Source organism: Thalia democratica, chromosome 8, assembly GCF_965202585.1.
Source record: "Thalia democratica chromosome 8, ktThaDemo2.hap1.1, whole genome shotgun sequence".
NCBI classification, from domain to species: domain Eukaryota; kingdom Metazoa; phylum Chordata; class Thaliacea; order Salpida; family Salpidae; genus Thalia; species Thalia democratica.
Genome location: NC_139172.1, coordinates 50,116,805 through 50,132,211, shown reverse-complemented (window position 1 = coordinate 50,132,211; position 15,407 = coordinate 50,116,805).

Sequence of the window (15,407 nt, the reverse complement as noted above, 5' to 3'; positions counted from 1 at the left end):
ACCAAACAACTTTATTAGGAGCTACACATGCTTGGTACAGCGTTTATTTTATCAATTCAGAGTGTTTACAGCAACATTACAACAAAACATCTGTACTTAAAACGTAATCGTTTGTATTAATGTGGTTAAGCAAGTTATAAATGTGTTTTAATCGCTAAATTTTTTTTCCGTGTGTTACCTAATTTTTTAAGATAAATTTCATGTGTCAAGTAGTTTTTACAGATATTTAAGACACTCAACAGTTTTTTTGGTAGTTTTCGTGTGTTAGATAATATTTACAGGTTTTTTTAGAAGTTTACCATGGCTAACCAGTCTAACTATCAATTTATTGCGTTACACTCGAGACTTTAAAAATACGGTTTTTAAACTCTCAACATTCTGCTTGTATAGGTATTTGTTTAAATAAAATTAATTGTATGAGGTATTTTTAAGAGTTAATTTTGCTTGTCTAAAAATCTACAGGTTATGACATAAGTTTAACATAGTTTACAAGTATAGATATTAGTTTGCTACATCAAAGTCTAGACTTCTCACAGATTTTTAGAAGTTTCCGACATTATGAATGTATAATTATGACGCAGGTGGTTTTATGAGTTGCACAGAAGTTATTCGTATTTAAAAATTTACGCCCAGATTGAGTGAAAGTTATGTGACTGATAATTTTTTCTCGTGATTTATTTTCACTAAACAAGGCTTTATAATCAAATTAAATGTTCTTTAAAAGGCAATAAATGCTTAATGTAAAAACTTTTAGATAGTTAATTTAATGTTGTAAAATTTCCTACAATTAATGTAACTATATATTTAACATAGTTCGTGCTTCAACAAAACACAAATTAAAAAGTTTTCAAGTCGTATAAGAAACTAAAATAGAACATTTTTAATGTTTAGTTAGAATATTTTTTTAAAATTTGTACCTGCTTGATTATTAAGCATAAAAGTAATTAATCAAAATCAACAAACAACTTTCGATTTAAAAGCCAATTATATCCGACTTATATTAAAATGTCATTAAATTAAATTAAGTTGTAATTTTGTTAACGGAAATTTTTTAACTTTTTTTAGTTTTGTTAAAACAAACCGCATGTATTCTTAAAATATAGTTAATCAATATGGAATATAAAAAATAAAAATTAATTTATTAATAAATAATAAAAAACCTGTTTAATTCTTGTATTTACTATTGTTTAAAACAGTAAACCAAAATTAAGGTCATTTCTAAGAAAAACATTGTAAGTTTGTTTCCTAATTACAAATATAAAATAAATAAGATTTTCAACCAGAAAAAAACTTGATTGCAGTATTTCAGTAGTTGGTGTTTTATATAACTATTACCAGTATAAATTTGTGAAAACATTAAAAAATCATGATTCGTTTCTTTCTTTAAAATTAAAAAGTTAACTAATATTTTGTGCTTGCTAAGACAAAAGTATTTAAAACATTTTTGTTATTTCAATAATAAACTAAAAAATATACAATTTATGTAAATTAAGTAAACGTATAATTCTTAATTAGTGTCATATATGTGAATAAATATATATATATAAAATTAAATTGTTTAGTAAATAGTTTAGCATATATACTATGGTTTTAAACATATATATATATATATATGTTTAAAAGCATAGTATATATGCTAAACTTAAAAAAATATATAGTTACTTTGGTTAAAATTTAATTTTAATCAATTCTTTATATAAAATATAATTTACGTTGTTGGTCTTAAGTTATTGGACAATTGTGGTTAATTTAGTTGAAAAGAAAAAGCATAAGTAATTTAGTTTTTAATCAATCCATTATTTTAAGCGAACTAAATTTTCTTTTTGTTATAAAATAAAAAAACAATATACATATAATATAATTACTATTTATATATAATATATAACAAAATAATAATATTTTGAAAAACTTGTTTTATGTTTAGATGCTCTTATCTTAATTTTGAATGTTAAAAAACATAAACTACTTTCAAAAAGAAATCAGACGTTTGCTTTGTTCGAACTACTAACAGAGATCTGAAAGTTTAAGATTAAAAAAACACAATTAACTTTTAACGCCCTAGCACTTAACATTAATAAATAATTGAATAAACTAAATAACTATTGTTATAACTTAATTTTACAACACATACTTTACTCAAATAAAAAAAAATTTAATTTAAAATGAGCTTTTTTTAACCAATTCCGTTTTTTATTTTGGTGCAAATTAGCACTTAAAACCTTGAATTAAATTGTTTACAAATTTTATAGTTAATAATTCTTTTATTTAAAACGTACAAACTATAAAGTATTTCTATATATATTTGTTTAAAAATTTCAAAAAACTTGACACGTGTTATAAAACACATTTTAATAAATGTTATATTTTTACATATATGTTTTTGTATTGTGACCTGATTTTGTAACAAAATTGGTATTATGTGGTTTTACTATCTAATAATATTGTTTAACAGACTATTGTTTTATTGTAGTAGCGAAAAACAAATTTGCTAGGTTAACTTTTACACATTGAACTTAGAAATTATATCAAAGTTAGTTCTTAATAATCGATTTAACTTATAATTAAGTAGTGTTTTTTTGTAAAATCTATACTATTCTTTAAAATTTTCTTTAAGTTGTAATACTATAAATGTGTAATATAAAAAAGTTTAAATATATTTCAGTTAGTAAAATTTAAAAGCTTTTAAATTTACTTATCTGTGTTTTTGTTCAAAATAAATGAAAAAAAAAATTAATAGCTCAGAGATTACAATAGTAATACTTCTTTATAATAAAAAGTTTTGATTAATGTTTCAGACATTAAACAACACAATTAATTTTTATTTAAGAATATTAATTATTGAATCTACATTAATTAAGTGGTTTTGTATTTACTTCAATAGAGAAAAGTTTGTACTCTATCATTTATTGTTTGACTTTAAGTTTAAACAGTAATATTTTAAACTTTTGGAAATACTAATTAATCAAAAAACTAATTAAGGCATTGATGAAAAGGGTTTAAATTTTGTGCTCATAAAACACTAATTATAATTGTAAAACAATATCTTAGAAATACATTTTCACTTACTGGGCAACCAAGTGTTTTTCATTAAAGTTTAAATTCTACAGAAATTTGGTGTAAACGTTACATTGTGTCTTGATTTATTAACGAACAATTACAACATAATAATTTATTTTATAATTTTTTGACTGAATGGTTTTGTTATAACAAGTTTTAACGGTTATAAATTTTTATTTAATTAATACTTCTGAAATTTTACCAACATAAACGCTTGAAGTTACGCTTTCATTGTTTTATTTAAACAAAGTAACTTTTTTATTCAAAACCTTAACAGTTGTTTTTATCAGTACTCTTTAAATTTTTAGAATCAATACTTTTCTACCGTACTTCAATGAAGTTTATTTAACAAAACATTTTTGGTCTAGAATACAGATCGAGTATCTTCGCAGAAAACTATAATCATTTATTGAAAGATATTTTTTCTTATTATCAAAATTTAAATAAAACAATAGTTTAAGTTATAACTATCGCTAAAGCTAAAATTATAATTACTAAAACTTTAATACTTATTTAGTTACTTGAGATGCAGTTAAAATAGTTTTTTTGTTAAAACTAAGAAGTAAAATAAATATTTCAACTACTGGTAGAGTTTGTTTTGGTAAATCTTAGTTAAACTGCAAAAACATTATTATGTGTAAACATTTTAGATTAGTTAACAATACTTCCTTTAAGAGTTATAAAACAAACTTAAGAATTATTTTACCGCAAAAGTTGTTAATATTTTTGCAAATAAAACTTTTTTTTAAATAAATGTTATTAAATGATTTTAGTTTTTATAAGAGATTATAACTTATTTATTCGTAATTTTTTTTATTAGTTTTCTATACACCTTGTTAAGTTTTCCTTTTTTATCTTGTTTATGAATTTTGCGTAATAAAATTTACAAAGCAACGTTTTTTTTAATTTAATTATTTAAACAACATCGACATAATACAAAAAAAAAACAATTTTTTAAACAGCTGCTAAAAGCTAGTACAACGTTTATTTTTTAAGTTAAAAGTACTTATTGCAGATTTATGTTAATAATATAAACGTTATCACTAGTATATCGTATGCTTAATGTGGTTTCACAAATTGTAAATGTGATATTTTCGCTTAAACTGTGCTTCTTTTTCGTGTTCAACTTATTTTTTAGGGTCACTGCTTAATGTATTAGGTATTATTTACAGTTTTTTTTTTATTTGACACAACTTTCAGGGTAAATTTCATGTATTAGAAAAAAATTACAAGTTTTTTAAGAGTGTAACAAATTATTCGGGGTTAACCCAAGCATCTTAGACAGTATTTCTAGATTTTTAACGAAAAACAATTCAGTTTATAGGATAAATTTCAGATGTTAAATAATATATAGAGGTTTCGATGTATATGAAATAATTATTTATGAGCATTGGTATTAGTTTATTACAGTCGAGACTTACAACAAGTTTTTGTTTAACAAAATTATTGTATAACTACTATGTGTGGAATTTTATGTGTTACAAAGCAAATATTCATATGTATAGGATTTTCTATCTAATCGTTTAAATTTAGCAACGTGTAAATGAAAAAATATTTACACTTAATTTTTCTATCTTTGTTCATAGAATTAGATGTGATAACTAGAAAAAAAAACTTTTCAAAGGTAAATAAAATATGAAATATGTGTATGTTCACGACAGTTAATTAAAACTAATCGTGATTTATAAATAAGCCTCCGTAAAACAATCAATTATTTTCAACTTAAGAATTTAGTCATTAATTAAGAAAAAAAAGCTTTGTAAACATAAATAAGATATAAAAATTATATGTCCACTGATAGTTACAAAAAAGCTAATCATGATTAACAAATAACTTTCCGATAATCAATCAATTATTTTCAATTTAAGACTTTATTCATTAATTTAAAGAAAAAAGCTTTGTAAAGATAAATAAGGTACAAAATGTATATGTACACTGATAGTTACAAAAAAGCTAATCATGATTAATAAAGAACTTTCCGTTTATTAATCAATTACTTTCAACTTAAGTTACAGGGTCATTAATTTTAAAAAGATTTCAAGTTTTATCAAAACTGTATTTAACGCATTTTAATGTTGTTCGAATAAACCACACAATATTGAACAGTTCAATCAGTTGAAGTTGTTAAAAGTACTATTTAATTCGCTAAAAATTATTTAAAAACGTGATAAATCTTTGTACGAAATTTTGTTAAGAAGCCACATTAAAAAGTAAATCGAAATAATCGGTCATTTCTAAGAAGACTATTGTAAAATTGCTTGTTAATTGTAAATACTGAGGTTGGAACGGGTCTAAATTGGAGGAAGACAAAATTGCACGAGCGAACAAAATTGTAGGAAGGCGATTTTGTGCCAAGGGTCAATTTTGCACGAATTACATTTTTTCATGAGAGTAAAAAATTCAAAAATAAAATAAAAATAAAAATAATCAAAAAAGAGAAAAACTAAAAAAATGTTACTGACCGAAGTTAAGGGTTAGGGGTAACAGTAATAGTAAAAATAAAATAAAAAATAGTTTATAAAACTAGTGCGATTTGTGCACTCGTGCATTTTTGTCCCCTCCTGGAATTTAGACAGCTACCCACTTGAGTTACCTAAGATGCGCTACTGAAATTAACTTGTAACTTTATAAAAGTATGATTGGAATGTTAAATATTAGTGTATTTTAAACCAACATAGTAGGTGTAAGCTTTAAAATATTATAATTTGTTTCTTTTAAAAATTGGAATTTAATAAATAAGTTGTTCTTGCTCTTACCCAAATATAAAAACTATATTTTGTACATAATTAACTAACGAAATTTGTTTTTTTTTATAGCTGTAAGTTCTTAAACTTCCTAGTTCAATACCATAACTGTAACTTAAACTGTATTCATGGTTATAGACTTTTAACACGTAGTTTTAAACTTTGACTTCACAAGTTTCAACTAAAATTTTGTTTAGTGAATTTAATATAGTTTGTTACAATATAGCCAAAACTTCTAACAGTATTTTTTTTTTGGCATTAAGTTTATATAAATACGTCGTTAAACATTTTAACAATTACATAGTAAATATTTTTATGTCTAAGATTCCCTATCTAAATGTGATACTTAAGCAAAATTTACGCTAGACAAGCTTTAAAAGGCATTCCAGTGGTGTAAGACTTGATAATCGAAAGGTTCTTAATGGGGTAGGTCCTAGGACCAAATATTTTGAGCGGCGTTTTGTCGTTTAATATACTATAATCTGTGAATAATTTTTTTTGTTGTTCCTGAAATAAGGCATGATAACTATTTAAAATATTAAAAATCGTAATAAATTACTGAAACAAAAGACTCTCCGTTCAACGGTTAATTTTTATTAACTTTAGTCATTATCTTTATAGGTCATTATCTAAAAAAAATCGTAAGTTTTGTTTAAAATAATTTTCAACGCATTTTAATTCGTTTAAAAACCCAACACAATAATAAAACAGTCCAATTAGTTTAAGTTGTCAAAAATACAATTTAAATCTTTAATAATGACAGAAACGTGTTATAATTTTCCACAAACTTTTGTTAAAAAGCCACATTAAATGGTTTATTGAAATAATCGGTCACTTCTCAGAAAATTGTTGTAAAATTTTTTCTTGGTTTTAAGAAACATAAAGCTATTTTTTTTTTAATATAAACTATCATTTTCTGTCATATGATAAATAGCTATTTTTTATGTTATAATAATATTCACTTTTCGGCGGTCAATTTAGACTTACAAAAAATTTAATATATGTCGTACTGTATTTATAAATGATTTTTAATCAAACAAAAGTTCTTTTAATTTTGTGACCTAGTTTCATATTTAATTAGATTTTATGAGGTTTAACTAATTTATCATGCAAACTATTGCCAGCTGTAGATCAATAAAACATAAAATATTTTTCTTTTTGGTTTTAATGACATATCAAACTTTATAAACATATAAACTAATGAATAAACAGTTAGATTTTTCAAAAAGGTATTTTAATTTACATAATATGCTTATATAGGTCTTAGTTTTATAGTTTAAAGTTTTAACTTCAAAATATATGAAAAAAAGCCTTTTTTATTTTTTTTCTATAATCAACCTACTTATATAATTTTTTCTTAAAAATTACGTAGTACAACCAATAATAATTACAGGTAATAAAGTTACACAAACTTGTAGGCTTTTAAAGATAAGAAAAATATTTAGTAAAATTTTGTAAAATGTTTTTAATAATGTTTTTAACCTGATTCTAATTGCAATGGAAAAAAAAAGCACTCTACAAATACAGCTTTAAATAACTATAACTCTTTTAACAATTTTAAATAACATTATATACACTTACAATGGTTTTTTATGTCTGCAACTTAAAACAAAAGCTTCTATACTTTTGTTGTTTTTTTTTTAATTTTTTTTTAAACAGAAATTGGCATGTTTTACAACAAATACTGTATAAAACCTTTTTCAAAACATCGAAGTTGCATTCATTTTTGTCAACTTTTATTTTTCTAGTAATTGAATTATTTTGTCTTACTTTAATAATAATTTGTTCAATTTAGTAAAAAAATTCTAACATATTTTTAATATAACAATTAAGCTTAGTTATATGCGTAGTTGGTAAACAACAAAACCAGTTTATTTATATATCACAAGAATGAGTTGAACTAAAGCTTTCGTTTAAGAAAAAAGTATTCTAAAAAAGAACTTTTATATATATCTAAAACAAAATGTAAAACCACCTTTTATAATGAGCAACAAACAAGTATTCATTTGTAAAATTTGTGTTACTAAAAATGCTTTACTTGACAATAACTTTATTAAAAAATAAAACTAAGGATTTTTTAAGGCTTTTCATTTAAAAATGAGGAATACTAATACTACTATACATTAAAAAATTATAGGCTTTTTTTTACCAATGTGGATGTAACGACACAAAAGAGATAAATACTTTATTATTTAAAGTACACAAAAGTTCTCGTTTTAGACAGGGCGCTACTATTTTTTGAATATACTTTATTTAATTGAAAAATTTGTAAAATAAATATAAAAGTAGTGTTTATGTGCTTACTTTATTTACTCGTGTTTTATTAATCATTGTTTGGCTTTTGGTTCAAGTTCAACCAAAAAATTCTAAAACTTTAAGGAAAACTAATTAATCAAAAAACTAATTAATAGGTTAATGGCTTAAGGTTAAAGTTTTCATAAAATACTAGACCTGCTTGTTATAAAACAAGTTTTTATCTCTAATTGAGCAGTAAGTCATTTTTCAAAGAGTTTAAAGTTTTTATTAAAGTTATGGTAAAATAATATTTTTTAAATTTGATTACTTAAAAATATTTACTAAACAATCTGTAAAAATATAGTAGATTCGATTGAGTGATATTATGTTTACTTAAACTAATTGTAACAAATATTAATATGTTCTTAATAAATATTCCTAAAACCGTGACCAAAAAAAACTTTACATAGAAAAAGAAAACTTTTTGTTTAGATAAATGAACTTTTCGTTTAGAATTTAGCCCGTTTTTTTATCATGAACTTTTAGTGCTTAAGTCTACATGCTCCTTTAAAAAATTGTTTTTTTTACAATTTAGTTCTATGTTTTGCAAACTTTATAATAAATTTACTTTTTTGCTTAAGCTGATTAAACGTTTGTATGAGTAATACTTTAAGATATACCTGTCATTAAATTAAACTTAAAATGTTAAACTCATAATAAAAATTTTAATAAAAAGTTAAACTATTGTTCAGAATAAGCAACGAAATAAACATGTAATAGAGTTTGCTATCAATAACTATATATTTATAATTATGATAACTTATAATTAATTATTTAAAAGTTTTTTTTTTAAACACAATTTCTCCAAAACAACTTATCTGTTTAACCTTAACAGTCATAGTATAAAAAAATATTGGCTTTGCTTATTTTAGACTAGTATTCAATCTGAATACCAATAAATTTAATTTAATGTGCAGGAGTCTCTTATAAAAAAGTCGTTTACTCGTAAGTTTGTTGGTTGATTTATAGTTTTATTTATTTCTAAAACTTGTACAATAAGTCTTATATAAAAGAATTACAAAAAAAAAACTTATCATATTTTTTAGTTATTTCAATTTTGAATTACAAAACAAAAATAGAGTGCTGTAAAAGCCTAGTACAAAGTTTTCTTTTACAAAGTTGAAAGTACTTATATATAGCTTAAAGACAAAGTTATTTAAATAAAAGCATAGATACTTGAATATCGTGGGATTTTTTCAGTTTTTAAAGTTATAATTTGTTTTTTAATTTTGTTTATAATTCTCTCACTACATATCATAACTTTTAGGTTATTTTTATAAGTTTTATAAAATATACGAGTTGTAACAAAACCAATACAAGTTTTTCGCGACTCTAACAGGTTCTGAACAAGATAAAAAGTAGTTTTAATGTTTTGTAGTCGAAACTTTAAGCAGAAAATTAATAAGTTTAAAAATTTTTATTGCTGACGTAAGTAAATCTAAAAGTTACAAAGCAAGTAATCGATTTCAGCAAAGTTTATATGTATCACTTTTTTTATTCTTATTTTTGTTTGAAAATGTTAAGATTGGACTTTAAATAGTAAATAAAAGTTGTTGTTATTTAAAACGTTTAGTTATGTTGATTGCACTAAGCTACACTCAAAGCAATCTCAAATGCAATAATTTAAACTCTTAAAGGAAATAAAATATTATTTTTTTAAGTAAAACAATAAATGTGAAAGGCATAAATCGTTTTAAATTAGTAAAGGTTTAACTGGTATGCAAAACTTATATTTGCTAAATGAAAAACCACAAAACATCATAAACAAAAAATCATCGGTTCAAAAACCAATTAATAAACTAGAAGGTCATTTGTAAATTTTAATTTTAAAATTTGTTTACTTTGGTAAAAGTAAATTACACAAAACTTTTAGAGTAAAAGTAGTTAAATGAACTAAAATTGTCAAAAAATAAAATTTAAATAATTGAAAAATACAAAAACGTGTCAATTTTTTAAAGGAGGTTTTGTAATAAAACCACATAAGGCTTCTTTTTAATTTTCAAAAATTTTAGTTTCATAGTACAAAGTTTTGATATCAAACAATCTAAAATAAAACCTTCCTTTCTTTATTGCCGTCATTAATAATAAAAACTGTCATTATTGAATTAAGAAATATAGTAATCTAACAAAATTACATACAAGTTAGTTTGAAAGTTAGGTATATTTGTGTGTTTAAGAACTAAGAAGCCACAACAAACAAACAAATAATATATGTTTTGTACCTGTTTAAATTTACGATGAAAAAAAGCAACCTACAAAAAATAGTTTTAAATAATTTTTTTTTTACCTCGATAATATTACTACGCATTAAAGATAATTTGTAAGCTAGTTTCTGTACTTAAACTATACAAATGTTTTACTTTTACGGTTTAAGTTATATATTTTAAACATGAGATTGTATATTTTTTTATTAAAAATTTGGTGTTTCTTACTAGAAGTACCGTACATTTTTTTTCGATCAAAAACGCACCAATATTTTGTAATTTTTTATTTTAGGTACTCAATTATTATGTCCTACTTTAATAATGTTTTATCTTTATTAGTACAAAAATTTTAATAAAGTTTTTCAAAAAATGTATTACCTTGGTTATATGCGTAGTTATAATATATAAGACGTATTCAACTTATAAATTCAAAGAGAAGTTACACTATAGTTATTACTCTAAAAAAGTAAGTTATCAAAAAATGTTTATTACTGTTTCAATAGAATCATAGCATAAAATTTAATATCTATTTAAAAATTAAGGGATAGGTTAAAAAATTTTAGTGAAAATTTGTAGTGTCATAATTGTTTTACTAAACTAAACTTTCATTAAAAACAAAACTAAGACTTAAAACAATCCTTTTATTTTTAGAATGAATACTAGTATTGTTTCACATTAGAAAAATATAATAGTTCGTAAACATTGATCGCGCGCTAACACAAAAAATGTTCAAAAGAATTTAAATATTGAAATACACAAATACTTTTTATCCAATACAGAGTTTAACATTTTTAATTATGCTTTTATTTTTCATTGAACCAAATTAAAAAAATAACAATGAAACTAGTGCTTTTGTATTTACTTTATTTCAAATGAAATCGTATTTTGTTATTCTATGTTTGACTTTAGTTTTAACCATAAGCTATTTCAAGACTATACAAAATACTAATTAATCTAAAGACTAATTAAGACGCTAATGACTTAAGGTTTTTTTTCTTATAATACAATAACTGTGTTTTAAAAATACATTTCCCAAATTGAGTATTCTAGTAATTCTTCATAAAAGTTTTAAATTCTAAGGAAAACTGTGGTGACAACTTATATTATTTTTTAAATAATTAGAAAGTAATTACAAGATAATTTGTAATTTTATAATTGATTTGATTGGGCGGCATTGTGCTTATGCAAACAAATTTCAAAAGTAAAGCATGTTTTTAAAATAAATACTTGAAAGAATGTGATTAAACAAAAGCTTATTATCTTAAAATATATATATAGAAATATTTTTGTCTACTATTAAGTGCAAGTTTTTCAAAGATGTATAGAAATTTTCATATTTTTTACTTTATAGCTGAAGTACTCTAAACTTACGTTGGAATGATAACTTAGGTTAAAATTGTCATTAAAGCTTAATTAGAACTTTTTAACGACTGAAAAAACCTATTTAGATGAAATACTAGTATAACTTGTAAATAAAACTACTAGTGGAGTTTATTTTACTAAAACTTATACTAAATTTTTTAATTTCTTAACGAATTAACAGAACTTTTTGAATCAAGCTTTAAAGTAGTATTCATACATAAACTGATAAAAGTAATTGATTGAGAACTAATTTGACTGTTAGTCTTTTACAGAATGAGTTTAAGTAGTTCATTCGTAAACTGATTTGATGATTTCTGATACATCTTTAATCGTTTTTTTAATACTTAATTAATTTTGTGGTTTAATAGTAAAAGTAAAAGAAATTTACAAACAGCGTTTTTTGGAATGAAAATTTGAAAACAAGTTTAATCTAATACTTCAATAAAAATAAAATTAACAGCTGTATTAGGCTGGTACTTCAAATTATTTTTGTAACAATACAAAAAGTTACTAAAAAATAGTTTTTTTTAAATTGTTGGATAAATGTAGTTTTATAAATTATAACTACATATTTTAATTCTAAAGCTGTTTAAATTTATCCTTTAAATGATATTTCTTTTTTGTTACTCATATAACTTTAAATTAAATTTTTTTTGCGTGCTTGATAACTTCTAAAGACATCTAAAAAGTTCAACACAAAATTTTAGGAAAATTTTGTTTTTAAAATATATACAGGTATTGGTAAAAATTAAATATATTCTAGACTCTAAAAGTTTGAATGATTGTTTATTATTTTTTAGTCGTGAGATTTTACTTTAATTTCAAAAGACCACATATTTAATTGCTTAAGTACATTGGAAGGGATTTTATAACTTACAACCTAAGCTAAACTTCTTTAAACACTTCTACTATATCTTGGAATTTATAAAGTTCTAAATCTAGATTAAAATTATTTTTATTAAACACATAAAATTTTGTTGATTGCAGTAAATTTTTATTTATTCTTATTTAAACAAAATAATACTTTAAGTTCAAAAATTAAAATTAAGAACTTAGTTGGTAAGTACAGCTAAAAATTGTTAAACAGCCTAAATATAACAGCTAAAATAATCAAAATAAACTCTTTTGCTATTTTATAGTTGCTAATCTAGTAACCACAAAACAGATTAATCATAACTACCAAATAACTATCGGTTCATAAACCAATTATTTTCAACTTGATTTAGATGGTCATTTGTAAGTTTTACTTTAATAATCTTTCTTTAACCTTTATGAAAATAAACGACTCTAACTTTTAGATTAACAGTAACTCTATTAACTTAAATTGCAAAAACTAAATTTAAGATAATTGTTAAAGACAAAATCGTGTTAAATTTTTGTACGAAATTCTATTATAAAACCACATTAGGTTGTTGTAGAAATAATATTAAACCATTAAAAAACAGTTCTCTTCTAGAATTTATTTCTAAATTCTACAAATTAATGTTACCGTTTGTTTCAAGATTTAACATGCTAAACATTTGTTTAAAGTTCTAGTTGTTATAGAATTATATTATAGTTTTCAATGTCTGATTAAATATATTTAGTTTTTACTTATTGAAACTAAAGTTTAAACTAGGCAACGCAATATACTACTAATTTAGATTGTATCAAAAAAAAATTGTTAAATTGTTTAAACTTAATACATTTCTAAAAATAATCCTTTTAAGACAACTTACACTATTCAATTATTTTTAACAGTTATTCAAGAATAAAATTAACAATTGTTCTTATTACATAATGGTATCTAAACAGAACAAAAAAGTGTAATTAAATATGTTTTAATCTTTATAATGAAAATATAAATACTTATTTCGTAATTTAACTGGCTGGTTTACTTTACGTCTTGTTTTCATGCTTCTTATATTAGTTTATGAAGTGTGCGGTCTAATAAGACATGCACAATAAGTTGACAAAATTCTTTTCTAAGTAGCTTTTAAAAATATTCAGTTTTATAAGAAAAATTATTTATTAACAGCTGTACAAGGCTGGTACAAAAATTATTTTTAAAGTTACAAGTGCTTATTGCAGCTTTATGGTTAAATTAAAAATAAGTACTTGTATATATCATGTGCCAATTAAAATATGCATGTCGTTTGCTATAAATTGTTTAGCAAGTTGTTAATGTGTTTAATCGCTAAAACTATGCATTTTTTTCGTGTCTAATTTTGTTTTTTAGGACAATTTTGTGTATGTGTAATGTTTAAAGGTTCTAAAAAGTTTGTTATAGTTTTTAGTGTAAGTTTCGTATACCAGGAAACGTTCATAAGTTTTAAAAAATTTAACGAATAGTTTTGGGTAAGTTCCGCTCGTTGAGTAGTATTTACAGGTTTATTTAATTTAACAACTTTATAAGTATTTTCATGTGTTAGATAATATTTAAAGGGTTAGAATGAAATATAAAAAGGTTTATAAGTATAAATATTACTCTGTTAAGTTATATTCAAGACTTCTGATAGATTTTTTAGACATTACAGTTGTATAAATATGCGTGATAAAATTTATAAACTACTAAGAAGTTATTTTTACTTAAAATTTCCGCTCTAGATATATACCTTTAGTAAAGTTTTGGTAAATAATGTTTTTTGTTTGTTTATTAACTAATAAACAATATTTCATGTTTTAAGTAATTAGTTTTTAAACAGCAATAAAGGTTGACTGTTTAATCTTAGGAAAAATAGTTCTAATTGTGTTAATTTTTACGCACTTAATGTATTTTTTAACTCAAAATAGGTTCTTCCAACAAAATGTAAAGTAAAAGTTTTCAAGTCGTAAAAAAAAATAAAATACAATCATATGCTAAGTTACATTAAAACTGTAATTAAATATTTAATTTAATAAAATTTAAACCAGATCAAATAATTTATAGTTAATAAAGAATTATCCGTAAAACAAAAAATTATTTTCGACTTAAGATAAAAGGTCATTAATTTTAAAATTTTTTTTAAGTTTTACTTCAAACTATCTTTCACGCATTAAAAAATGATCGAATAAACCACACATTTTTTAATTAGTTCATTGAGTTGCCAAAAATAGAATTTAAATCCTTAATAATTATAAAAACGTGTTAAATTTTTGTACTAACTTTTGTTATAAAACCACATTAAATATCAAATCGAAATAATTGGTCATTTCCAAGAAAGCTGTTTTAAATTAGTTTGTTAATTGAAAATAACTTAAATTCCTAAATTACTCTATAACTTTAACATATTTTTCAATTTCATAAAAATTATAATTTTGATCGTTATAAACAAGTTCGTGTACTCTATGATTATGATTTATTTTTTTAAGAAAAACAAGTTAAACTGTCACAATTAATTGTGCTTGCTATTACCTTAACACATCTTAGTTTGTTTGTTTTTATCATTATTCAACACAAATTTTATCCGTTGTTGTGGCTATAGATTGTTAAACTTTTTATTTCAAACTTTGATACTTACTTTTTTTATTAAGCAAAATTTAGTATTTATTTTGGTTAAACTTCAACTAAATTTTAATTTTATGTTAAAACAAGCTATTTCTAATATTGCTAAATTTGTAAACGTAAGATTAATTTTAGTATATAAAAATTAAAGTCAGTTTAGTTTTAAAAAGGGGATTAAAAAATAAATTTCAAACAAGTTACAATTTAAAAATGAAGTTTTTATTTATTTTTTCGGAAAGCTAAAATTTTGTTTATCAACTAGTATCTATAATAACAATTAAC